At 42.2% G+C, this 27,335-nt stretch overlaps 1 long non-coding RNA gene across 2 annotated transcripts in view; it reads right to left on the bottom strand.

The window, feature by feature from the left end:
• LOC114806598 overlaps window positions 1–25,055 on the bottom strand; it is a 71,641-nt gene extending 46,586 nt beyond the window's left edge. Inside the window, exon 1 of one of the 2 annotated variants that reach the window (XR_003754641.2) lies at window positions 24,893–25,055. This is a non-coding gene — a long non-coding RNA (uncharacterized LOC114806598). The remainder of the gene's footprint in view (window positions 1–24,892) is intronic. The other variant, XR_005659521.1, reaches the window with a different exon arrangement.
• Between the last annotated feature and the right edge of the window lie 2,280 nt (window positions 25,056–27,335).

Here is a 27,335-nt window from a genome sequence, read left to right as displayed (position 1 = left end):
ATTCCTCTCCTTCCAGGGACACGGACTTGTGTTCCAAGTATCGTTGGCTTTCTCATCAACTAATGGGGTCATCACTGCAGTCAGAAAATGGCAGTGTGCCAGTTAAGATTTTGAAGTAGGGATGATTCTGCCACTTTGGTGACTGCTCTAGCTCTTCTTCAAACAAGAAACGGTATTTATCGAGCACTGTACTAAGATCCTGGGAGAGTACACTATACCAGAGTTGGTAGGACTGTTCCCCGCCCTCTTCTGCAAGTCTTCCACAAGTTGAAGAATTGCTACGGAATCGCAATCAGGCCCCCATTATCGGCAACTTCCAGGAAAGGGATGCTCTCACTTCATGCAGCAAAGCTGGATTCTTCAGGAATCATATAACCTTATTCTCCTGTACGCTTCCAATTTCCTCTGCACACCACACGTGCTGACTAAATACAATTTACTGAGGCATTTCTTTGACCTCTCACTGTCATTTAAGATGTTTTGAAATAGTGAGGTCTAACATTTATTCTACATAGGCAGTCCCTGCATGCATTGAACAGAAGGTTGAATATGACATTTGCATTTTCCATGTAAAATATTAAACTCCCATCTTTTCCCAGGGAATTATGGATGATGCAAGGAGAGACACCGGGTTAGCTGAAGGAGGATGATAATATTTGCTCATGGCATTTTGATGTTGCGTGGAGAGAAGGTTCAGAAAGGGCAACAAAGTCAAAAAATAATGGGGAAAGAGGTCAAATTAGTGTCACATCCCCACTAAATAGAGTCAACCCAGTCCCTTACCCTTCTCCCAGCTCTATTGTACTATCTCAAGTGCAGTGCTTCACACACACATCTTCAATTAATACCACTGAATGATGAATTGAAGCTGAAATATCCTAAGTTCTCTAGAAATCAGTCAGGGGATACAGGGGAAAAATCACCACACCCTGACACCCTTGTCTGAGCCTCAAATAAAACGAAATCTGAATCTGTACTTAAAATTATGTCACAAGAAGTCATAGTTTTAAAGGCAGCTCAATGTACTCCAAAGCAAGGTATTCATTTCAGAGTAATCGCGTTTTCTCCATTATGCAGTATCTCAGAAATTTTCCCACCCTGATCTGAAGGGAATTCATGTTTGTTCCTCCCTCCTGAATTCTGTCGCTTCAAAAGTGCATTCCATTTCATCCTTAACTCCAGGTCTCTAAAAGTCATTTTAATAATTTGTAACTTGCCTCTCAGAAGTCTGTTCAGATAGATTTGAATATATGTATTTACATTTTGATATCTAAGTATGAAATACCAAAGCAATGTTTACTCTACAAAAAAGAGTCGACATTTTCTCTGACTTTCCTATCAATTTGATAATTCGCTGTGAAGACAGCCATATAATGAAGTGGCAATTTGTTCCTCGTATGGTGATTTCTATGCCAATCACTACTAATACGGATGTTCTTTTGAATTGGGATCACGAGATCCCTTACGTACCAGGAGGTTTTGTTCCAAAGGGAGACATTTCTTCTTTTTTTTGTTTGTTTTTTTCTTCCTATCCATGTGACTCATAGGTCTAAATATGCTCCAACCTGGTAATGATTTACATTTCACTGTATAAGATAGGTTCGTGGAGTCCCTTAACTGACACTACGATATGCTGATTTTAAAGGAATCCTGAACGCAAACACCCCATGGTCTCAAAAATCATACAATCATTATTCATATCTATAGTCAACATGAAAAAATTAAAAAGATTAATCAGGCTAATCCAATTTGAGGTGCAGAAGGAAGTGAAATGAGAAGCAAAAAAATAGTGGCAGAAAATAGAGTGAAAATTACTTGCTGAAGAAGTGGCTGGGAAAAGGCACATATCTATCTTCCATCTTTAATGGAAGTGAAAGACTTCTGAAACAAATCACAAGAGCCCGAAGAAATGAGAACATTTGATTTCTGGTATGAGAAATACATGGTCTTACCGACTTTCCCCAGAAGTGAAAACAATAATGCTATTAATAATAATAACAATGGAATTTGTTAAGCACTTACTATGTGCCAAGTGCTGGGGTAGATACAAGGTAATTGGGTTGTCCCACTTGGGTCTTACAATCTTAATCCCCATTTTACAGATGAGGTAACTGAGGAACAGAGAAGTGAGGTGACTTGGCCAAAGTCACTCAGCTGACAAGTGGCAGAGTCGGGATTAGAAGCTATGACCTCTGACTCCCAAGCCCAGGCTCTTTCCACACTGAGCTGTGCTGCTTCTCAGCAGCACGGACGTGTAGTGGACGTGAAAAGAGCATGACTTGGCTCCTATGGTGAAATATAGAATAAACCTCTCCCGAACACCCTTTACTGAACACATTGCTTATGGACCATGTGATCAAATCTCCTCTGCTGGATACAGTACATTAGCCCATCCATTCGATAACAGCTCAGAGGATTGGGAGACCAGTGAAATATCAGTCAATTAATGGGCTTGGAGGAAACCTTCTATAAATATTAATTATAGTAAATTAATGAGAAAATTTTACATTAAGGATAGTCACGTTTAGAGTCGGGGATCATTTGTACAGATACTGTAACTGCTACTCTCCTAAACAAGGGCTTCAGTCATTTGTAAGGAAGCAACTGGCTCAGTGGAAAGAGGCCGGGCTTGGGAGCCAGAGGTCATGGGTTTGAATTCCGGCTCTGCCACTTGTCATCTGTGTGACTGTGGGCAAGTCACTTCACTTCTCTGGGGCTCAGTTACCTCATCTGTAAAATGGGGATTAAGACTGTGAGCCTCACGTGGGACAACCTGATTACCCTGTATCTACCCCAGGGCTTAGAACAGTGCTCTGCATGTAGAAAGCGCTTAATACCAACATTATTATTATAATTATTATTATTGTAATTGATCCTCTGTAGGTGGCATTCTGAGAACAGCATGGCCACATGGAAAGAGCGTGGGATTCAGACTTGGAATTTGGTCCCAGGCCTTTCTCTGGGCTGCTGGGTGACCTTGAGCAAGTCACTGAATCTCTCTCTGCATCAGTTTCCTCATCTGCAAAGTGATTTGAAATGATTATGGCCAATGCAGGACAGAGACTGCTTCTGACCGGATAGCCTTGTTTCTCTCCCGGTGTTGTGCTAATAAATACCGGTAGCAGAGTCCGAAAGTTATTCTAACGTAGGAGTTGATGCAAAATGATAAACTGTCTGCCTTTATAAATTTGATATGATCTGTTTGTTTAGAATCGGTAGCGTTTGAATGCCCATTTTGTGCAGATCAAAGAGTTTAGATATTAAATTGAAAGGAACAGGAAATAAATAGAATGCATTTATTGAGCGCTTACTGTTAGAGCACACTAAGCATTCGGGACAGTCTAATAGAAGAGTAAATGGATATATTCCCTGCCCAACAATGAGTTTACATTCTAGAGGGGAGAGACAGACAGTAATATAAATAAATTACAGATAAGAACAAAAGTGCTGCAGGACTCGGGGTGGGAGGGTCACATGATAAATTAAAAGGAAAAGAGAAGCAACTGAATGCTAAATATTTGCAGATGTGTCATGGGAGAATGGGGTGAGGAAGCGGGAGATGACTTAGAAGTGGTGAAGCAGCAGTAGAAGGGATTTCAAGTGGGGAGGAGAGAGCATCATCATGTCCTGGAGGGCATGTAATTTCAGAAGAACTTTGAAGATGAGAATAGGGTGCTTAATACGAAGAAGAGCATGAGCAAAGTGTCTGCATCAAAAGAGTTGAGGACAAGACCTAGTAGGTAGCTTGGCATGAAAGGAACAGACAGTTTGAGCTAGAGAATAGTAGGGAAGGGGTGAGGATAGGAGGGGAAGAGAGCAGATAGAGCGTCTTAAAGCCGAGAGTGAGAAGCTTCTGTTTCACGCAGCATTGGATGGGCTAGTCACCGGAGGTTTTTGAGGAGTGTTTTAAGACAGTGATCCAGGAGGCAGACTGAAATATAGATTGGATGGAGAATGAGACCAGCCACGGAGGTCTAAGAAGAGGTTGAAGGAGTAGTTGAATTGACATATGACATGATGGTAATTTGGAGGGAGGAGACGGAGAAGATTATGGACCTGCTCTGAAGGAAGAAATGATGTAATCCAGTGACAAAAATGGAATTACAGGAGTGAAAACGAAAAGAAGAGCTAAGGATAATGCCAAGCTTGCTATCTTGAGAGATGAGTAGGGTGGCCGTGTGGTGGACAGAGTTGGGAATGTTTGGTGGAGGTGATGATGGTGGGAGGTTGTGGAGGTGAAGAGTTCTCGCTACACCTTAAGTGCTCATTAAATAGTACCGATTGATTACATTCACTTTGGGCAATGTTGGCCTTCACACGGCTGTGGAACACCCATGTGGACATTTCCTGGAGTCAGAAAGAGTTGGGAAATTACGGAGTAGGAGAGAGGTACATTTTCGCTTCACCAGTAGTAGATGGTAATTAGAGATGTGGGAACAGAGAAATTCCCGAAGGGTCCTCAATCTCATCATGTTTGGATTCTGTACTAGTGGATAGAGCACAGGCCTAGCAGTCAGGGGACCTAATAATAATGTTGGTATTTGTTAAGCGCTTACTATGTGCCGAGCACTGTTCTAAGCGCTGGGGTAGACATAGGGGAATCAGGTTGTCCCACGTGGGGCTCACAGTCTTAAATCCCCATTTTACAGATGAGGGAACTGAGGCACAGAGAAGTTAAGTGACTTGCCCACAGTCACACAGCCGACAAGTGGCAGAGCTGGGATTCGAACTCATGAGCCCTGACTCCAAAGCCCATGCTCTTTCCACTGAGCCACGCTGCTTCTCTATCTGAGTTCTGATCCCAGGTCCTCCACTTGCCTGCTGTGTGAGCATGAAAGGGTAAGTACTTTCATTTTTTTTTGGGGGGGGGGATGGCATTTGTTAAGCCCTCACTGTGTGCCAGTCACTGTATTAGGTGTTGGGGTAGATTCAAGCTAATCAGGTTGGACACAGTCTCTGGCCCATGTGGGGCTCACCGTCTTAATACCCATTTTACCGATGAGGAAACTGAGGCAAAGAGAAGTTAAGTGACTGGTACGAGGTCACACAGCAGACAAGTGGCAGCACTGGGATTTGTACCCAGATCCTGACTCCCAGATCTGTGCACTAACCGCTAGGCCACGCTGCCTTGTGCTTCAGTATTTTCATCTGTACAGTGAGAATTCAAGACCATTTCTCCCTCACCTATATATTATGAGTTCCCCGTGGGACAGGGACTGTGTCAGACTTTATTTTCTTGAATAAACTCCAGTGTTTAATACTGTGCTTTGCCCAGAGTAAGCACTCAACTACTATGATTTCAGGGAACATTAGCAACTTTTTTGTGGAAAAGAACGCTCAGTTGAAAACAGTCATTACATCTTCAACCACGGAAATAGGATGATTAAAGAAAAGCAAGTCTCACCCAAACCTTCTGTCCCTAATGGCATCTTTTTAACAAAACCCAATGCCAACCACTATCTTTTGAGCTTTCTCATTACTAAAGTTATTTTCTCAATTATAGTGAAAATGATGGCATTTTTTTAAAATTTTCAAGGATTTGTCCTGTGGAAATGCAGATTGTTTTACTCTAAGGGGTTAAGTACAGAATCCTTTCGAAATCAGGTGGTGGCTTGCCTGGGACAGTCTATTTTTAGGATAGATTTTCCTGTCACCTGACATTTTGTAAGATTCAACGTTTTGACTTAAGCACAGTAGTTAACTGTCTTGAAAGTATATGGATCATATTTTGGAAAAAAAAAGAAACAGAACAGAAACAGAAAGAGTTACAAGATTAAATGCTTACACCTAGTAGTCCTTTTGTATGCTATTCAACTAAGACATTTTAGTTAGCCATATCTACAATTGGCATAGTTTTAATGCTTCAAAACCTTAAGCATATTGTCCTAAGACCTCTTACCCAAATGCCACCCAGAAAATAAAATCATTTGCACGGGGCAATTAACGTCGGCCCTAAATCATGAATACACACATTTCACAAAACACAGTTCAACAGAAATGTTGTATTCCCAAAAGGTGGGAGGGAAAAATCGCCTTGTTACTTCTATTTAGGTGACCGGGAATCACAGCAAGGCTCAAGTGAAATAGGAATCCAGGGAACCGGTGACCTTCACAGCCACCCTTGTCGTCACTTGTCAGTTCTTTAAGGGACGATGTCACTGTAACTCTCCGGTGGTGACAAGGGGAGTGGTATCGTTTCAGCACTGTCATTTATTGGCAGCATCCCGTGTGAGCAGCAGTGCTGGGGACCTGTAACCATTTGCTGGGACTCGAGCTTTGATTTCTGGGGACACTGGTTCTTGCGGCTACGATTCCTAACCAAATCCGTACCCGCAATCTTCCCGGGAGCCATCTCTGAACCCCAAGGACGCAATATAGCCCGGCAGCAGAAAATATTAGGCTAAGCATTTGGGAGCCAGGTGACATTCTCCATGCTTTCCAACGGGTCATGTAGGTGAGCAGACCTTGTCATTAACATTACTATTATTATTTTTAATAACGGTCTGTGTTCAGAGCTTGATATGTGCCAAACAGTGTATTAAGTGCTAAGCTAATCAGGTCGGACACCGTCCAAGTCCCAAGTGGGGCCCACACTCAATCCTCATTGTACAGGTGAGGTAAAACCCATTTTAAGAGCTACACTCTATTTAGGATGCTTAAACATGGTGCAACATGCTACTATGAACTCATTCATTCATTCAATAGTATTTATTGAGCACTTACTATGTGCAGAGCACTGTACTAACCGCTTAGAATGTACAAATCAGCAACAGATAGAGACAGTCTCTGCCCACTGATGGGCTTACAGTCTAATCTAATCATGAACTCAAGGTTCATGATCATCACTTCTTACTCATGTATTTACCACTATTCAATTGGCTTCATCTTATAAGCTTATGTCACACTAATTGCCATTCACATGATCCCTTCTTCCCGGATTTCCACCCCGTTCACATTCAGAAGACTTGCTCTTTCCATCTCTAAAGCCCTCCCGAAGGCACATCTCCTCCAGGAAACCTTCTTTGATTGATCTCTAATCTCCCTTCTATACTGTCTACTGTCACTTCAGCACTTGGCTGTCACCCAAGTCAATAAATCGATTGTATTTATTGAATGCTTCCTGTGCGTAGGGCACTGTACTAGTGTTTGGGAGAGTACAGTGCCCTTCGCACAGGAAGCATTCAATAAATACAATCAATTTATTGACTTGGGTGACAGCCAAGTGCTGAATTCAACTACCAGTAGAGAAATAGAAAATAAAGATATGGACTTCTTGGGGAGTGGGGCTAAATTGTAAAATCCCAAAAGGCATCCGCCCTCCCAGCCCCACAGAGCTTATCAACATTTCTGCCATTTCATTTACTTTTATTTATGTATACTTATATGTTTGTTTCCCCCTCTAGACTGTAAACTCATTGTGGGCAGGGAATGCATCTATTACACTGTTCTCTTGTTATGTTCTAATCTCCCAAACACTTAGTACAATGCTCTGCACACAGTTACGTGCTCAATAAATAGGAAAGACTGAATAACAGTGAGACTAAAAAGGAATAGGCTCTTGTTGCCAGGTTTCAATCAGCCAATAGTATAGTATTTATTGAGTATATACTTTGTACTGAGTACTGCTCTAGGTCTTTGGAAGAGTACAGTAGAATTACTAGATTTGATCTCTGACCTCCACATGATTACACCCTATCAAATTCATGCCAAACCTCACTGAAAATTAGAACATGGAACAAATCAGTGGAAGATATGGGAGAAGGAAAAGAAAAAAAAGCTGTTAAAAAACCACACACCCAAAATTCAAAAAGAAAAACCACCTAGCTGACTAAATGTAACACCATGACCAATCCAACTCTGGTTATAAGTGAACCCTCTCAAATAAAAGCCAATAGCAAATGTTGGTGAGCCGCACTTTTGCCAAATGAAGGTGTTCGTGTAAATAATACTTGAACAAATGTTGCTTCTAGAGAAAGCTATATTGGCACAGCTGCAACAGTAGGGCAGTTATTCTTGGGATTTTAAACCAGACGGTCTTAAGCCTCGAAGTTACTTCAACGGTTTCATACCTTTCTTGGTTAATTTTCATATCACCGAGATCAAAGTCTGTCATACTGATTGCTGAGGATAAAGAGGAATGGTCTGGTGGTTGGTCTTTGTCTATCTGTTGCTTGGTGGTGAGTCAGAGCTGATCCAACTCTTGGAAGATTAATTCAGTGGCCTCACTAGGTGTTCTTGCATCCCCTGAGAATTTCTAATGAAAAGCCCGAGCAGCTTTTAATTATTAATGCCATGATCCGAGTGAAATGCTTCCTATTCAGTCCCCTCAAAAAGATCAAATCCGAAGGAAGTCATTCACATCGCATTTTGTGGAAAGGGGAACTGTGAATCACCACAAAAGCACAGTTCATACCACCATAATGGTTCGTTTCCATTATGGCCCTTAAATGAAGGTATCGTGTTGAACTTGATAAATTTCAAATCATATGTACCCCAAAAGATATTTGCAGGTATATGCACATATTTGTACCAAGAGGACAAACATGTTTCCCTAAAATTTAGTGAAAAAATCCAATTAGGTAACTAAATCAAGTAGCAACTTCATTAGGCAGCCAAATCAATTAGCAAATTAAGATGTTAACTGAATTCATAAAAAAAAAAACACAAGGAGACAGTCAGATTACAATTTTTGTTATTGCTGTTTTGCATCAGCAATACAAGCAGCAGCCAAGCTTAGTGGAAAGAGCCCGGGCTCGGGAGTCAGAGGTCATGGGTTCTACTCCCAGCTCCGCCACTTATCAGGTGTGTGACTTTGGGGAACTCATTTAACTTCTCTGTGCCTCACTTACCTTATCTGTAAAATGGGGATTAAGACTGTGAACCCCATGTGGGACAATCTGACTGTAACTACCCCAGTGCTTAGAACAGTGCTTAGCACATAATAAGCACTCGACAAATACCATCAGCAGCATTTTGTTCATATGAAGATTATCCATCCTTGGTTGACGGAATGACATAGTTCCCCATGTGTCTGAAAGGAAGACATTCAAATTTTTCTCAGAGCAGCCAGAACATTTTTCTAAATAAAATTGGTGATTTTTCAGGAATGACAAGTCCCTTATGTATTAATGTACATAGCTATAAATGATGAATTAAAGTTTATACCCACCTCTAAAGGGTAAGTTCACTGGGGGCAGGGAACATGTCTGCTGATTCTATCGTATTGTACTCTCCCCAGCACTTAATACAGTGCTCTTAGTAAGCACTCAGTAAATACCACTGATTCGTGAAGAGTTCCATATTTTTTTTAAACGTATTAATGCCCGCCTACCCCGCTCTAGACTGTAAGCTAGTTGTGTGTAGGGAATGTGTCTGTCTATTGTTGTAAGGTCCTCACCCCAGTGATTAGTACAGTGCTCTGCACACAGTGAGAGGTCAATAAGTACAATTGAATGGATGACATTGATTCTGCCAACTCTCCCAGTGACCGGAGTTTGGCACAAAAAACAGTTAACTGAATCCACCGTAGTGATATGATAGAGCAAATGCCTAGTTTACTTACTGGGAGAATTGGGCTTACTGGGAATAGAACATAGATTTATAGTCTGTAGTCGCTGTTTATTATTGTATTGTTACTTTTCCAATCGCTTAGTACAGTTCTCTGCACACAGCAAGTGCTTAATAAATGCGATTAAATGTATGAATGAATGAATACTGGAGATAGAACGTGTGTCAAATTCCCATTTTACAACATGAAGAAACAGACGCAGAAAAGTGACTTGCTCAAGGTCACCCAACAGGTAAGTGATGGAGCTGGGATTAGAATCCAGGTCCTTGGAATCCCAGGTCCGGGCTGCTTCACTAGGCCACATGGTTTCTTAATCGTTAGACATGATCCCTGCCCTCAAAAAGCTTACAGTCTAGTGGCTATGCTATCCGTAGCAAAGTTTGAAAAAAAGTGATGAATCGATATCTGAAAGATGAAATCTGGAAGAAGCCAAATCTCACACACACACACACACACAAACACACACACACAAAACCACACAAAATAAGATATCTCTCCTTGCAAGTTGCATGCCCTTCCTAAGAAAGTCAGGCCCTCTACCTTACAAGAAAACCAAAGGCCAATATAGAATTACCATGTATCTCTACTGATGAACACTTTTAGGAGTATGAATATATATATATATATACACAAACATACATATATGCACATATGTGCATATGTGTATTGAAAGTATTTATATGTTTTTATATATATAAATCTTGAAAGGCAAACTTCCATCTAGAGCCAAAAACACACCTATTGACTTCAGTCTAGGAAATCAGATACAATTATATTAAAATACCATGCCTCTTATCACCTACACTTGTGACCTTATGATTAAACTGCATTATTGTCCCTTCTCTATTTATACAGCTATGTATAATTTTAATCTATGTTAGATAGCAGGCATGAGATCCATTCTGTCTCTTATCAGAAGAAAATGAAAAAGATCATAGGTGAATAGATTTTTTTTTTTTAGCAGCTGATGAAATTTCTGTTGGTAAGACGGAGGTTATTGAAAGAAATCCCGATTTCAGCGAGAGTGATTCAGACTGAATGATTTATTCACATTCCAACCCATGGAAGTGCTAGACATAAGCTAGTTTCTATTTATATGAAGCAAAATGATTGACAGTCCACTGACATTACTCCAGTTAAAACTCTGATCAGGAGGCCAGTCTATCACGCAGGCATAGTGTGTGAAACTCAAATTTGTTTTAAAATGTGACCAGCCCCATGCATTCTTGAGGAAATCCCTCACACTGTACTCTTCTTCTGGTACCATTAAGGGCAGGGATGGCACAGCGCTCCTTCCTCCTAATGAGAAAGACAAGGGCCTGGGAGTCAGAGGATCTGCACTCTAATTGTAGCTCTGCCACGTGCCTGCTGTGTGACCTTGGACTGGTCACTTCATTTCTCTATATCTCAGTTACTTCTTGTGTGAAATGGGAATAAATCCTCCTCCCTCCTACTTGGACTGTGAGCCCTATTTGGGACAGAGACTGTGTCTGACCTGAAAATCTATCTACCCCAGTATTTATAAAATAAAAATAAATGGCGGTATTTGTTAAGCACTTACCATGTGCAAAGCACTGTTCTAAGCACTGGGGATACAAGGTGATCAGGTTGTCCCACGTGGGGCTCACAGTCTTCATCCCCATTTTACAGATGAGATAACTGAGGCACAGAGAAGCAAAGTGACTTGCCCAAAGTCACACAGCTGGCAAGCAGCAGTGCGGGGATTAAAACCCACAACCTCTGACTCCCAAGCCCGGGCTCTTTCCACCGAGCCACGCTGCTTCTCTATTGTATTTATTACAATACTGGGCACACAGTAAGCGCTTAACAAGTACCTTGATTATTATGAGTGCTGTCGGGCTTATAGTAAGCCTTTAAGAACCAGAATTATTATTATTATCAATAGTGCTTAATTTATACTGAGAGCAATGCCAGGGGATTGCTTATTATGAGTAGTAATAGTATTTATTAGGTGCTCATCATGAACAGAGCACTCTACTCACCCCCGGGTGATTTAATCATGCCCATCTCTCTCTCTCTCTCTCTCTTTCCTCCTCTTCCGTATCCCCTTCGGTTTTTCTCTTTCCACCAGTCACTATCATCATCAATATTTGACCATCTGCTGTGTGGAGAACATGATTCCCACCCTCCATTCCAGACAGAAATTCCTGACCATTGACTAAAAAGCTCTCAGCAGCATTCTCCTTCCAACTAATAGACCCTCTTCACCCACTGCACTCCAGGTCAGTCTTCTCTCCTTCCAAGCTAACTTTCTAACCTTCCCTCCCCTTGACTTCCCCCATCTCTAACCACCAGCTCATTCCCTCTCCACTGCCTCCCTTTTCTTTTGTGGAGGGAAGGAGGGAGGAAAGAGGGTGGCTCTTCTGGACTGGGGGTAGAAGGAAGTGAGTATCGATTCCATTACTCCCATTGAATAAATTGAGAAGCAGAGTGTGGCCTAGTGGAAAATCCACTTTTAAGAGATGATCACATCTATCCCCCCTACCCGCTTTGATGACTATACACTTGGTTGTATATACTTTAAGTATTTTGATACCCCAGCCCTACCCAATTTATGTAAAACATACATATAATCTATTTCTCCTATCTGTAATTTGCTGCACTGTCTCTCCCTGTAGACTATTAGCTTCTTGTGGGCATGCCTAGTAAATCTGTTGTATTGCACTTTTCCCAAGTGCTTATACAGTGGTCTGCACACGGTAAGCACACGATACCACTGCCTGAAAGTCTTCCAAATGCTTGAGGCTTTAATGTCGATGAAGCTCGTTTTTTGAAGTGTTCAGGTCCATACTGGAAGTGGGACTGAATACGAAGGGGACTAAAGACTAAAACGTATCCTTTGCTTCCTAAGAACCACATTTCCCAGAACCCTTTGGATTACTGGAAACTTCCAGCAAGATAAGACCAGCCGCCGGGCAGAGCACTTAGATTTCGGCACTGATGACATGGTAAATTCGTCTGCACTGCAGTTTACTCCGGCAACATGATGCCTCTTTAATAATCTGCTCAGATTTGAGAAATCCTGTGTGTCCATAGGCCTTCTTTTATTCACTGAAGATTGATTGCCATAAGGAAAAAAGAAAACCGCCTTCTACTCTCTCCCGGCTTTCTAAATCCTGCTAATCTATGTCAAAGATTATTATTCTCCTGCTAATCTATGTCAACTCTATTGCCATTGTTCTTGTCTGTCCGTCTCCCCCGATTAGACTGTAAGCCCGTCAAACGGCAGGGACTGTCTCTATCTGTTGCCGACCTGTTCATCCCAAGCGCTTAGTACAGTGCTCTGCACATAGTAAGCGCTCAATAAATACTATTGAATGAATGAATGAAAGATTGCTGTTTTGCACTGTGTTTGTTATGATACAATGAAAAACTATGATTTTATTTACCTGGTCCCCCTCCAACATTTACTTTTGAGGGCTCATTTTCACAGAATCCCACATGGACTGAAATAACAATGAAGTAGGAGAAAGACTTGATCTAAGAATCAAGAATGCCCTCCAATCCTCAGGAATTCTAGTTAATGGGCTCTCTCCTTAGGCAACAGTGATTTTCCTCATCTGCATTAATGAAACGCCTAGTATCCGCACAACTGCCTAATGCCAAAACCTCTTATACGGGCCTACCTGATATCATTTGAGGAAGAGAGTTTCAGGTGCTTTTGTAAAATAGTGGCTATTGGCAATAATATACCATCTTGGAAAATTGTTCAAAAAGGCTACTGTCTTAAAAATGGAAAACAATTGAATTATGACAGATTTGATTATGTCAGCTGTGACTTTATTTGCTAATCAAGTGAGACGTGTGTTAATAAGATTCACTGTACTCATTATCTTTGGAAGATTGTTAATTTCTGAAAAAGGGAAGGTTATCTTGTTAAGCAAATGCCTTACTTAAAACCTTACTTAAAAATCACCTCCTCCAAGAGGCGTTCCCGACTGAGCTCCTCTTCCCCCTCTACTCCCTCTGCCATCCCCCCTTTACCTCTCCGCAGCTTAAGCCTCATTTTCCCCTTTTCCCTCTGCTCCTCCACCTCTCCCTTCCCATCCCCACAGCACTGTACCCGTCCGCTCAACTGTATATATTTTCGTTACCCTATTTATTTTGTTAATGAATTGTACATCGCCTCGATTCTATTTAGTTGCCATCGGTTTTTACGAGATGTTCTTCCCCTTGACGCTGTTTAGTGCCATTGTTCTCGTCTGTCCGTCTCCCCCGATTAGACTGTAAGCCCGTCAAACGGCAGGGACCGTCTCTACCTGTTGCCGACTTGTTCATCCCAAGCGCTTAGTACAGTGCTCTGCACATAGTAAGCGCTCAATAAATACTATTGAATGAAATGCCAGATTCTCACTGAACTCGGAAGCGGGGTAATGAAAAAACAGAACCAACTTTGGTGTACCAAAGCCATCATTTGGATGACTTTTACACTTTGTGATGTCCTCCTGGTCATACTGTAGATAATAATAATAACGATAATAATGTTTGTAAGGTGCTTACTATGTGCCAGACATTGTACTAAGCAATGTGGTACACAGAGGTTAATGATTGGACACAGTCTCTGTCCCAGATAGGCCTCACCATCTTAATCCCTATTTTACAGATGAGGTAACTGCGGCACAGAGAAGTTAAATGACTTGCCCAAGGTCACACAGCAGACAAGTGGCAGAGCCAGGATTAGAACCTAGGTGCTTCTGACTCCCAGGCCCGAGCTCTATCTACTAGGCACCACTGCTTCATTGGTTGTCTATGAGATGGGACTCAGGCAGGGTCATGCTGGAGCTATGGTGCCTCATCAATTGGCAAGACATTGTGGATCTTTTGTTTGTTTTAGTTCAAGGTTTAAATTGAAGGGCAGCCCAGGACAAAAAGCCTCAAATGAGAGCTACTCAGGAAACTGAGATTCACTGGGAAAAGGGGAAGGAGTTGGCTTTTTCTTGCCCCACAATGCTGGTTTATGTAAAATCCCTCCCCCTCCTTCTGCTGAAGTCGCCATGCACAGCTTCCACCCCGTGTGATTACTCATCACCCCGCCGCCAACTCTGTGAACCATTTCAACCTCTTCTCATTATCCTTCTCTACTCTTCTGCCCCCCACACTGATCCTCGGAGACTTCAGCATCTACATGAATGAGTCCTGGGGATGGCCGTTAGGTGGAAATGACTTTGGAGGATGGAAATTCTTTGGAGGAGAGAGGCAGGCAACCGGGAGGGTTTTGAAGATGGCAGTGAGGGTGTTCTTGGCTAAGGTGTGGTGTGGGCAAGGGTTGGAGCAGAGAGAAGTGAGAGAAAGGTACCTTAAGGTGACCTGTAGAGGGGAGCAAAAGTCACTGGACTGGAAAGGGACAATTAGTAAGGTGGGAAGAGGTGATAGACAACCTCGAAGCCAAATGAGAGGAATTATGACTGGAGACGGTGGGAGACGGCCAGTCAGGGATTGAGCACCACCAACCTCTTCTCTCACTCTTACCTACGGTCCACATATTAACCTACACACACAAACCTCTTCTGATTATATTACCTGAGAGTTCATCTCAGCCTATTTAAGCTACTACTTCTGTCTCCCCATATTAAATTGTAAGCAGCTTGTGGGCAGAGAACATATATTTTCTTTCTGAAGTGTTCAGGACACTGCACTGACCTTATTTAGGCCTCAAATCCCACAACCATCACAAGCTAAGAACCCTTATCAATGGCACCGAATGAGCGCAGACCGCTGTAATCAGTGGTATTTGTTGAGCTCTTGCTGTGTGCCGAGCACTGTATCAAGCATTTGGGGGAGTACAGTATTATAGAGTTGGTGGACATGTCTGACCGCAGGACTGTACTTATCTCATTATATGCCCTAGTTTATATCACGTACAGATAGGGAGATGTGGAGGCCAGACATTTCAATCTGGCACCTTTTATCATGTCCTTTCAAAACATAAATATTTCAAATTCATATTTCAAATTCAAAGACAAATATTTCAAATCCCTCACATCCTGACTTGCATGTCTTGAAAATGGCTTCACCCGTTTCTTGAAATCCACTGTTTCCCTACACTAGCCAAGTAGTTGAAAGATCCCAAATAGGGGCTAAATTATCGTGTGAATATTTTAAAAAATGATTCGAGCCAAGCAAACAGGCACGATGGTGGAAGCTTGGATAGGAATGCACAGCTGTACCATGAGATTTAGGGGATTGTGTTGTGTGAAGCAAAGTTATTTGCCAAAGAACCTTGCAAGTCTCCTGAGAACCAAGGCACAAGCCATGTTTAGAGAATCTAATTAGCATATTTACTCGGTCTATTTTTGCACAGCCATGAAGTTTACACTTTCATACACTGCTTGATGCAGAGACCATTTAGATCAAGCTATTCAGCTCAAATTGTAACCTTCAAATCGCCGCGCGAATCAAGACAATTGCAGTCATTTAATATAAGTCAGAAAGAAGAGTGGAGCAAAGAAATCAAAAAGAAGTGAAAAAAAAAAAACACCTCCCCCCCAAAAAAACCCTCAAATCCCCCCACCAAACAGTTCACGGTTGAAATGGTGCTACCATCTCAAATTCAAAGGAGTCTGATTTAGCAGCACACTGAAAGTACTCTATACCCAAATCAGTAGCAGCACATTTCGAAAATTAAAAATGTTTTTATTAAAGGCTAACCCAATATTAATAATTCATAGCAGTGACTTTGGTATTCGGCTCAGATTTTTCTTGCCAGAAATGTTATAGCTGTCTGCCTGCATTATAAAAAGAGGACATGTCAGAAACAGGAAAATAAAAAGAATAATTTTCTTCCTGAAATGAATATAAAACTCTGAATTTGTTTCACTCCTATCTGCTGCTTTCCCGGCATGAGGAAGTTTTTAATGTGGAACTCAAGCAGAGTGTGCACATAGAGAGAATCAGCCTGTCCTTGTGGAAGGGGCACAGGCCCGGGAATCAGAAGACCTGTATTCTAAATTCCAGCCCAACCACTCGTCTGCTGTGTGACACTGGATAAGTCACATAACTTCTCTGTGGCTGTTACGTTATCTGCAAAACGGGGATTAAGACAGTGAGCACTATGTGGAACACGGACCGTGCCCAACCTGATTATCTCGTATTTATCCCACTGCTTCGTACGACGCCTGGCTCAATTTAAGTGCTTAAATACCATTTTTTAAAAAAGTTTGAATATGGGGAGCGTGATCGACATTTGGATATGAAGTGAAAGGGCATTCGTTCCTTCATATTTATCGAGCTGTTCCTGGGAGCAAGGCATTGTACTAAGCTATTAGTACTGGCTTTTCGGGCCAGAGGGTGATGGTGAGATAGATGAGGTCAAGGTACAGTATGAGTATGTATTTTGGGATTAGAGCAGCAGAGTGTGCGGGCTGGGTTGTAGTAGGAAATTAGAAAGGTAAAGTAGGAGAGGGTAAGCTGATAGAGCGTTTTAAAGTCAATGGTAAAGATTGCTTGTGTGACGCGGAGGTGAATGGACAGCTATTAGAGGTCCTAGAGGAGTGGGCAAACATGGACCAAATGCTTTGTAGGACCTGATCATTTTCCCCTCCTGCTTAGACCCTGTGTCCCTTGTGGGTCAGGGATTGAGTCTGATCAATTTATCTTTTACTCAGCCCAGTGCTTGGTAGAGAGTAGGTGATTACCACATATTACTACATCTGCCTTGATGCAATTTTAATCCATGACTTTGGTTTCAGACACTATATAAATCAGGTGGTGGCCTTCTGGGGAAAAATACTATACCACTTAACTTTTCCCCATGAGTTAAGAACCTACTATGTGGCAAGCTCCATATTGATGCTGGGGTAGGTTCAAGATAATCGGGGCCCACTAAGTTTCCATCTTAATTATCCTTCTCATTGGTAGTGTTTGAACATATCACTTTTACCTCCAAGACTCAAGCTGGACACAAGATTCTACCGATCAGTACTAAATGATTACTGTATCAACCTCTTACTGACCTTAGTGACTCCTTTCTCTCTCTTCTCCAACCCATCCTTCACTCCGCTAGCCAGATCGCTTTACCTCAAAAAACGATCAGTCGATGTCTCCCCAAATCTCAAAAGCCTCCAGTGGTCATCCACCAAATGGAAATAGAAACCAAATCAATCATCCAAATCAAATAGAAACCTTCAGAGCATCACTAAAATCCGCTCCTTCCTCGCCATCCAAACTGCTAGCACATTAATAATAATAATAATAATGTTGGTATTTGTTAAACACTTACTATGTGCAGAGCACTGTTCTAAGCGCTGGGGTAGATACAGGGTAATCAGGTTGTCCCACATGAGGCTCACAGTCAATGCCCACTTTACAGATGAGGTAACTGAGGCCCAGAGAAGTGAAGTGACTTGCCCACAGTCACACAGCTGACAAGTGGCAGAGCCAGGATTCGAACCCATGATCTCTGACTCCCAAGCCCTGGCTTTTTCCACTGAGCCAAGCTGCTTCTCTGTGCAAGCCCTTATCCTAACCTTCCTTGATTACCGAATCAGCCTCCTTGCTGGCCTCCCTTGTCCCATGTCTCTCCCCTCTCCAGGCCGTACTCCGTTTCTGCCGCCCGAATTATCATCCTACCAAAATGTTCAGACCATGCTTCCCCACTCCTCACCAAACTCCAGGGGTTGCCCATTCTCCTCCGCATCAAACAAAAACTCCTCACCTTTGGATTTAAAGCATTCATCTTGCCCCCTCCTACATCACATCACTATTCTCCTACTACAGCCCAGCCCGTACAATCGTGTCTCTAATGTTAACCTGTTGATCTACCGCAATCTCTTGTTCCTTGACATCTACCTCTCGATCACATCCTACCTCTGTCTTTGAACTCTCCCTCATCATATCAGACAGGTAATTGCTTTCCCCCACATCAAAGCCTTATTAAAGGCACATCTCCACCAAGAGGCCTTCTCTGACTAAGCCCTCCTCTCCTTCCACTGTCTTCTGTGTCGCCCTGATTTGCTCCCTTCATTCATCCCCGGAGCACATATGTAGTTATCTGTTATTTACTTATATATTAACATCTCTCTCCCCCTCTAGACTATGAGCTCGACGTGGGCAGGGAGTGTGTTTGTTGGACTGAACTCTTCCAAGTGCTTAGGACAGTTCTTTGCACACCGTAAGTGCGACTAATTCGAATAGGAAACTCCTTACCACCAATCCATCCACTATACCTCCATCTTATTTACCTTGCTATTGACCCTTTGTTTATGTCCTATTTCTTGCACGGAACTCCCTCCCCTTTCATATCTGACAGGCCAGAACCCTCCTCTCTTTTATAGCACATCTCCAAAGGACCTTCTCTGACTAAACCCTTATAACCCCAATTTACCTTCCCTTCTGTACCACCTATGCACTTGAATCTGGGCCCCTTAGTGCTTGATATTTACCCCATCCCTATGTATTTATCTTTACACTCTGTCATCCCCCTATCTGTAATCACATAAGTGTCTTCCCCTCTAGACTGTACGCTCCTTATGGGCAGGGATCATGGGAGAAGCAGCATGGCGTAGTGGATGGAGCACAGGCCCGTGAGTCAGAAGGTTATGGGTTCTAATCCTGGTTCTGCCACTTGTCTGCTGGTTGACCTTGGGTAAATCACTTCACTTCTCTGGGCATCAGTTACCTCACCTGTAAAATGGGTATTGAGACTGTGAGCCCTTGTGGGCCAGGGACTGTGTCTATACCGATTTTCTTGTAGCCACCCCAGCACTTAGTACTGGGTCTTGTGCATAATAAGCGCTAACAAATACCATAATTGTTTACTACCAATTCTATTCTACTCTCCCAAGCATTTAGTGTAGTCCTTGGCATATAGTAAGCCCAAATACCACTGAATGATCGCTAAATACGATGGAAGGATTGATACCTGACCCTTGAATGTTTTATTCCTTTGTTGCACACTGACATCAAGTCATTTTTTGATAATGCACTTGTTTTCAGGTCGTTAATGATGATATTTCTGTCACTCCAGACTTTCTCCAACTATGCTGATAAGCTAGTGTTCCTTATGTTTCCATGAAATCTCATCCCACTTTTTAATGAATGGTTTTTTGAACTTGTAACTCTCACATCAAACTCCTCCTCTATCAAAAGCAACCACAGACCCTCTGAAGCTCTGCATTCTCTCAGTTCACTGGCCAAGACATGAAGCCCACCTTGACCGACCATGGGATGTCCTAGATGGTCTACCCTTGATTGATGAGTTGGGTCAGCCAATCACAGCTAGCTGAAATTAGCAATGATGGACTTGCAGGGTGAGAATTGACACCTACCCCATGAACAGTGATTAGGCATGTTTTAAAGTGCCATCCTCCTACCAGGGGGTGAAAAAACAATGATTGGAAAGTGCGGGCAATTAGCATTAGCTTAATCCTTACATAAAACAGCAGGGCTGCTTAGGTCTGCTTATTTGTTTAAAACAATGTGTCTGTTCCAGTGGCTAGAGCTTTCAAATACTGTCCTGGTTCCTTCCATGGCAGCCTTTCCCATCTGAAGTCCAAACTACTCTAGACAAATAGCAAGTAAAACCAAATAACCAAGAACCAGAGAGTCAGTTATCTAAAATGAAACATTATCAAGTTAATGAACATACAAGGATTAAGTTCCTGCCAATTATTGAGACAGCCATCAGTAAAATCAAGTTCATTAAACATACAAAGCCCACCAACCAACCCTCTGGTGTCTCTGGTCTCTGTCATTCCATGATAATGAGCATTTTATTAGCTTTTATTTCATTGGATTTCTCAGGTGTCCTTGCTTGGAGAGTGGCTGAGGCTCCATATAGGGCAGTAGATAATGACATGACACCCTTAAAAACCTAGTAACTGAGGAGGACAAATAGATTTATTCATTCAATCGTATTTATTGAGCGCTTATTGTGTGCAGAGCACTGTACTAAGCACTTGAAAAGTACAAATCGGCCACAGATAGAGACAATCCCTACCCAACAATGGGCTCCGCAACTTCTGAGGTTTCATACCCCCTGGCAAGGAAAACCACCTGCATTTTCAAGAAGCGAATATTTCATTTCTATTGGATCCTCCCTCAGAGGACTAAGGCTTTAGATTGAAATTTTATTATTAGACTGGCAGGTCCTTGCCCAACCCAGAATGCTATCACAATAAGGGTATAACAATCCGATCTCTCCTGTAACTTAGGGTGAAGGAGGAAACAATAATAATAATAGTACTTGTTAAGCCCTTACTCTGTGTCGAGCACTGTTCTAAGCGCTGAGGTAGATCTAGATTAATCAGGTTGGACACAGTCCCTGTCCCACAAGGGGTACGGCACAGTGGATAAAGCACTGGCCTGGGAGTCAGAGGTATTGACTGTGAGCCCCTTGTTGGGTAAGGATTGTCTCTATCTGTTGCCGAACTGTACTTACCGAGCGTTTAGAGCAGTGTTCTGCACACAGTAAGAACTCAATAAATATGTTTGAATGAATGAATGAATGAATGAATGAATGAATGAATGAATGAGTTCTAATCCCAGCTCTGCCACTTGTCAGCTGGGTGACCTTAGGCAAATCACTTCACTTCCCTGTGCCTCAGTTACCTCATCTGTAAAATGGGGATTGAGACTCTGATCCCCATGTGGGACTGAGATTGGGTCAACCCAATTTACTTGGGTTGTACAGTGCCTGGCACACAGTAAGCATTTGACACATACCACAATTATTACTATTATTAGTCCCCATTTGACACATGAGCTAACTGAGGCATGGAAAAGTGAAATGACTTGCCCAAGGTCACACTGCAGAGAAGTGGTTGACTGGGGATTAGAACCCAGGTCCTTCTAACTCCCAAGCCCATGCGCTATCCACTAGGTCATATTGCTTCCCCATCATTTATTAGTTGGGTTGACTTGAGACTTCCCCCGATATCCAACAGAAAGCTACAGCCCCTTTTCATAGATGGTTGGGGGCTGGCCTGATTTTGCTGCCGCTTTTGATGCCTCGAGGCTAACAGGACAGCCGAAAATGGTTTGGGGGATGAACTTCTTCAATAATGAGAGTATTTAAGCTCTCACTATGGGCCAAGCCCTGTACTAAATGATGGGTTTGATCCAAGACGATCATGTCAGGCATATTCCCTGTCCCGTATGAGGCTCACAGTCCAACGAGGAAAGAGGACAGATATTTAATCCCCATTTTACAGATGAGGAAAGGAGAAGTTAAGTGACTTGCCCAAAGTCATACGGGAGGAATTAGAACCCGGGTCCGTGATCTTTCTGCTGATCCACGGAATGAACGTCTAAGTGGATCATCTGCCTTCAGAGGGACCGGTCGGGTCCACACCTCAGGATTCAGACCTGAAAGATGTTCAGTGTGAGATGTGGGAAAGATTGCCAAAAATAGCAACCCGCTATCAATTCCTCCCTTATTTTCCTCATGAAGCCTCCTCTTTTCATATTAGCATTCTCGCTCGCTGCCCTTCTCTGCTCCGATTGTAGGTTACATAATTAAGTTTCCTTCTTTGATATACAGCTGGATAAATCTGGTCTGTGAGGTAGCTGCTATCTTTAATGTAATCACCACCAGCAAAACACCCTACTGATCTCAGAGGAAAGTGTTGCAGTTAGGCCTTCCGACAGTAAAGTGAAAATTATTTAAGTTATAAGCTTTACAGAACTAGCTAGAGGACAGCATAAGAGAGATTATATTTCCTATTTGGAAAAAAATGCATAAGGAATTAACTTGATTCTTATTAACGAGCATATAAGATCCATAATTCAAATTCTGTGGGTTGAGTTAGAGAGCTAGTTGGCTTTTGTTTGTCCAAGCAAATACAAATTCCCAGAGCCTGGATTTGTAAGTCTCCTAAGGCTGATCGTTCTTTGCTGAATATCACAATTAATGACATTTTGAGTGAGAACTGAACAAAACAGCACTGAATTATAGTATGGAAATCAAGGCTCTAGACCAATAATTTGTGTCAAACCTCCCGTAGCTTTTACTCATTTCATCCTTAATTTAGCATGCAAAAAGTCAGTTAACTTTTCCATTGGTAAAATGGATTCAGGACTGCTAGCATGTTTCTAAAGCCTGTTATATTTCTCCCTCTCTGTCTCATTATCTTTCCCCAGGTCTGGCCCTTTCTGGCTTTTTCTCCTGTTCTTTCAATGCTGCTGCACCCATTTTGGAAGGCCCAAAAGCATGACATTCACATGACATCGAGTGGTTCACCCAGGAGGCCATTACACCTTATGTTAAGTGACTTTTTGTCTCGTTTTTCCTAGGCACGGCTGGCTTCAGCTACCGGCAAAGCAGACCATCTTCTGGGCCGCTATTCCCGGATGAGCTCTTTGCTTAGCAAGCTCAATCAAATTTCTTCTTGTTAATACTGAAAAACAACAAGAACTCTGAAAATCCTTTGGAAAATAGATCATAATGCTAGGTACAAAGAGGTCCATGCGATAATTTCCTAAGTATGAGTTTGTGAGTGTGTGGACTAATTGGGTAGGGACTATTAAAATATATATATATATATATATATATATATATATCTAGTCTAGAGGTTGACGTGAGTGTGTCTGCTAACTTATATTTTACTCTCTCGAGTGCTTAGCACAGAGCTATGCACACAGTAAGCACTCAGTAAATACCACCTAATGTGCTTCTATCATTCATTCATTGTCGTATTTATTAAGCGCTTGCTTGGCACATAGTAAGAGCTTAACAAATCCCACAGTTATGTAGTGATTGCCTGTGTGTAGGTGTAATGAGGGAGTTATTCTGTCAGAGCTTTGCAGGAAGATCATTTTAAAGCCTACATGGCTTCACTGAGAAAGATGGGATGAAGATATCACCATATTGAAAAAATTGGGCAACTTGGAAAAATGTCAGGCAACTTCCAAACCCACTCTGGCTTTAGAGAAGCAGCGTGGCTCAGGGGCAAGAGCCCAGGTTTGGGAGTCAGAGGTCATGGGTTCGAGTTCCAGCTCTGTGACCTGTCAGCTGTGTGACCGTGGGCAATCACTTAACTTCTCTGTGCCTCAGCTACCTCATCTGTAAAATGGGGATTAACTGTGAGCCTCACAAGGGACAACCTGATTATCCTGTATCTATCTCAGCCCTTAGAACAGTGCTCTGCACATAGTAAGCACTTAAATACCCACATTATTATTATTCCAAGGAGCCTGCCACCCCCAAAGTCAAACTGAACCCCCATGTGACCCTCAGGACCTTAAAACTGCCCAGAGTGTAGGAGGCCCAAGCCAAACACGTATATCAGTTCATCAATCAGTGGTATTTTTTGAGCATTTGCTATTGTGCAGCACCAAGCCACTCTGATTTCTGCTACCAGATATTCACCACCCTAAAGCACAAGGCCTGGGATGCTGTACTTAATTCAACCTAGCCCGGGGATAGCCCTGCGTCAATCAACAAATCAACAGTCACCAAATTTGGCTTATACTATGTAAAATGAACATCACATTCACAGTGATCCATTCTTTGTTCTTTCTTCCTCATCATCGATAGCATTTACTGGGAGCTTCCTGTGTGCAAACTGGGTTACTAGATGCTTGGAAACCAGCTAGAAGCTTGGTTGCACATAATGGATGATATGGAGTCAGAGACTTCCTCCTATAATTTATCAGAAAATTGGTGCCCTTGCAATTATTCCACCTAACAGGGATTGGAATTTAACAATATCGATACCTGGAAAAAGAAAAAGAAAAGTTATACACTATCATGGCCCAAATACTCCTGATTTTTTAAGGTCATTTTAGTTATGTTGACCTGAAAAAGTTAACACTAAAGTGTCCATAAATCATCACATCCTAGTTTTGATCATCTTTGCCCCAACATACCCTTCAACATTAAGAAAAATCAAATGTATTCCCTTTCTTTGTTAACAGTTCATGAACTAGGTAAGACTGGGACAAGAAAAGTCAAATGTATTCCCTTTCTTTGTTAACAGTTCATGAACTAGGTAAGACTGGGATGCCCAGACCTTAAAGGTGCCCAGAAGGAGGACATTAGGCATTGGCTTGCTTTGAGAAGCAGCGTGGCGTAATGGCTAGAGTCCAGGCCTGGGAGTCAAAAGAACCTGAGTTTTAATCTCAGCTCTGCCACTTGTCTGATGTGTGACTCTGGGCAAGTCGCTTCACTGCTCTGGCCCTCAGTTACCTCATCTGCTCTGGACCTCAGTTACCTCATCTGGAAAATGAGGATTAAGACTACGGCTTCCATGACGGACATGGACTGTGTCCAACCTGATTAGCTCGTATCTACCTCGGCGGTTAGAACAGTGCCCGACGGAAAATAAGCACTTAACAAATAGCATTAAAAAAAATGATTATGCTCACAGGTTTCAGTGTGGGTGAACCCATCAGGAAGACAGACGAAGTTCTATGAGGAAATACAAACAACCCACGGCAGAGTTTTTCCGTAATACTCTCGGTGGGGCCCAGCAGCAGAGTAAGAAGGATCAGCAACAGATCAGGAAAGCTTCTGCCAGTTCACCTCCCCAATTAAAAGACTCTGCTCAGCTGGATTGGCTCTAATTCCCAGAGCGATCTGGGAAATGTAGTTCCTGGATGGGCTTCCTACTTCCTCTCAGCACCTTGACCTCAACTCATTTCCAGTAGTTACTGGAACATCGTCACAGCTGGCCTGCCAACAAGGAGTAATTCTGCATATGATGGAAGGGACAATCTTAGGCATCTCTCTTCCACAGGTTCAGTTAATTAAGCACTTAGTCAAACCAATTGTCTCCGCTGCAGCACAGCTGTCTGTCTAGACTCTGATGCCAAATGCTGCAACAGTGCTTTCTGGAAAGAAAAAAACAACTTCATTTTATTAACATCATTTATTTACTGTTATTCAGCATTTGAGTATTTTATTATAAATCCCTCAGGCCATAGGCCTTAACATTTGTGCATTTGTACATATTTATGGCATTCTTTTTAGTGGTAATAGGAGTGGTGATGATGGCGATAATATATTAAAGGTCCCCTCTGGTGGTATTTTCAGGTTCAAGCTTGTAATTTAGCCTTGCTTTTTTCAATGAAATGTGTTATCCGCAGACCCTGTAGCGACACGTCGTACAGTAGAAGACCACCTCTGCTTTCTCGTACGATAGTCTCTGTAAGTTCGTTTTTATATCATACGCTTTTATACCCATCACCTTAATCTTAAGGGTATATTCTTCTTGAGATGATGGAAAGCTGAAAGACACTTGATCCACATTTAAAAAGCGTGCATTTGCTTTGGCTGTTTGCAATTTTCGAAACATCATATCCAGATGGAGCAGAGTTTGGTGTGAGCGGGAGAAAATGAAGCAGAATTTAGACCCAGAAAAGAAGAGTTCAATCCCATGGGGGAAAGAAAACCTACTGCATTTAGGAGGATAGATGAGGTCACTGTAACTGCTGCTGATTCTGAACAGCACAAAGGAGTTTGTAATTCATAAACTGGACCACGTAGACCTGTACTCATGATAGACTAAAAAAATCAAGCCAAATGCTTTGTTCCTGCTCTGAAAACCTTTTCAAAACCTTTTTGATCTTTTGTCACCAAAGGCAAATATTGATAGTAGATATATATATATATATGTATATATATATATAGGTATAACTCATATACCTATATATGTATATATGCTTTGAAGATGTAGACAATGAAACAGTACATAGAAGAGCATCTAGATGAGAGAGTTATTCTTTATCTGAAGAACTCAAATTGGTCATGTGCTTAGAACAATGCTTGCCCCATAGTAAGCACTTAAAATATCATTATTATTATTGTAAATATACTTTGAAATGTGGTGTTGGAGAAGGCTTTTGCGAATACCATACAAGTCCCCCAAAACAAATGGATTTTAGAGCAAATTAAACCAAAGTGGTCTTTGGAAAGCCAAATGACTTAGATTAACATATTTTGGACACATAATCAGGAGGACCCTTTCTCTGGAGAAGACATTAATTCTAGGAAAACTCCAGGGAAAATGTGGAAGAGGCAGATGGGCAGCTAGATGGTTAGAGACCGTAACAACGATAACCGAAGAGCCATTAGAAAGGTTGCAGATTATGGCCGAGGACAGGACGTTCTGGACAAAGTATATCCATGGAGTCACTATGAATCGGGAATGACTCGATGGTACTTAATAATAATAAATACTAAAATGAAGAACAGGACTCAATAATAAACAAGTTTACATCAGTACTAGATGTAAAAACAGTAAAATAAAGCCCAGTCACTTCCACAACCATTGAGTTTCCTCTGCTCAGGTCCTCACTGACTTTATACATTTCAATTGGCTCTTCTCCTAGTTTATTCATTCATTCATTCGATTGCATTTATTAAGCTCTTAGTGGGTGCATAGCACTGTACTAAGCGCTCGGGAAAGTATAATACAACGATAAACGATGACATTCCCCGCTCACAACGAGCTCACGGTCTAGAGGCGGGGAGAGAGACATCAATACAAATCAGTAAACTTACAGATATATACATAAATGCTGTGGGGTTGGAGGGGTTGGAGGGAGGGTAAAGGGAACCAGTCAGATCAACACAGAATGGCGAGGGACATGGGGAAAAATGGGGCCCAGTCGGGGAGGCCTCTTAGAGGAGATATGCCTTCAGTAAGGGTTTGAACAGGGGGAGAGTAATTGTCTATCGGATTTCAGGAGGGAGGGCGTTCCAGGCCAGAGGTAGGATGTGGGCCAAGAGTCGGTAGTGGGACAGATGTGTACAAGGCACAGTGAGAAGGTTAGCGCTAGAGAAGTGAAATGTGCCGGCTGGGATGTA

The sequence above is a fragment of the Ornithorhynchus anatinus genome, chromosome X1 (genome assembly GCF_004115215.2).
Source record: "Ornithorhynchus anatinus isolate Pmale09 chromosome X1, mOrnAna1.pri.v4, whole genome shotgun sequence".
Lineage (NCBI taxonomy): Eukaryota > Metazoa > Chordata > Mammalia > Monotremata > Ornithorhynchidae > Ornithorhynchus > Ornithorhynchus anatinus.
This window is presented reverse-complemented; position numbering and strand designations above follow the sequence as displayed.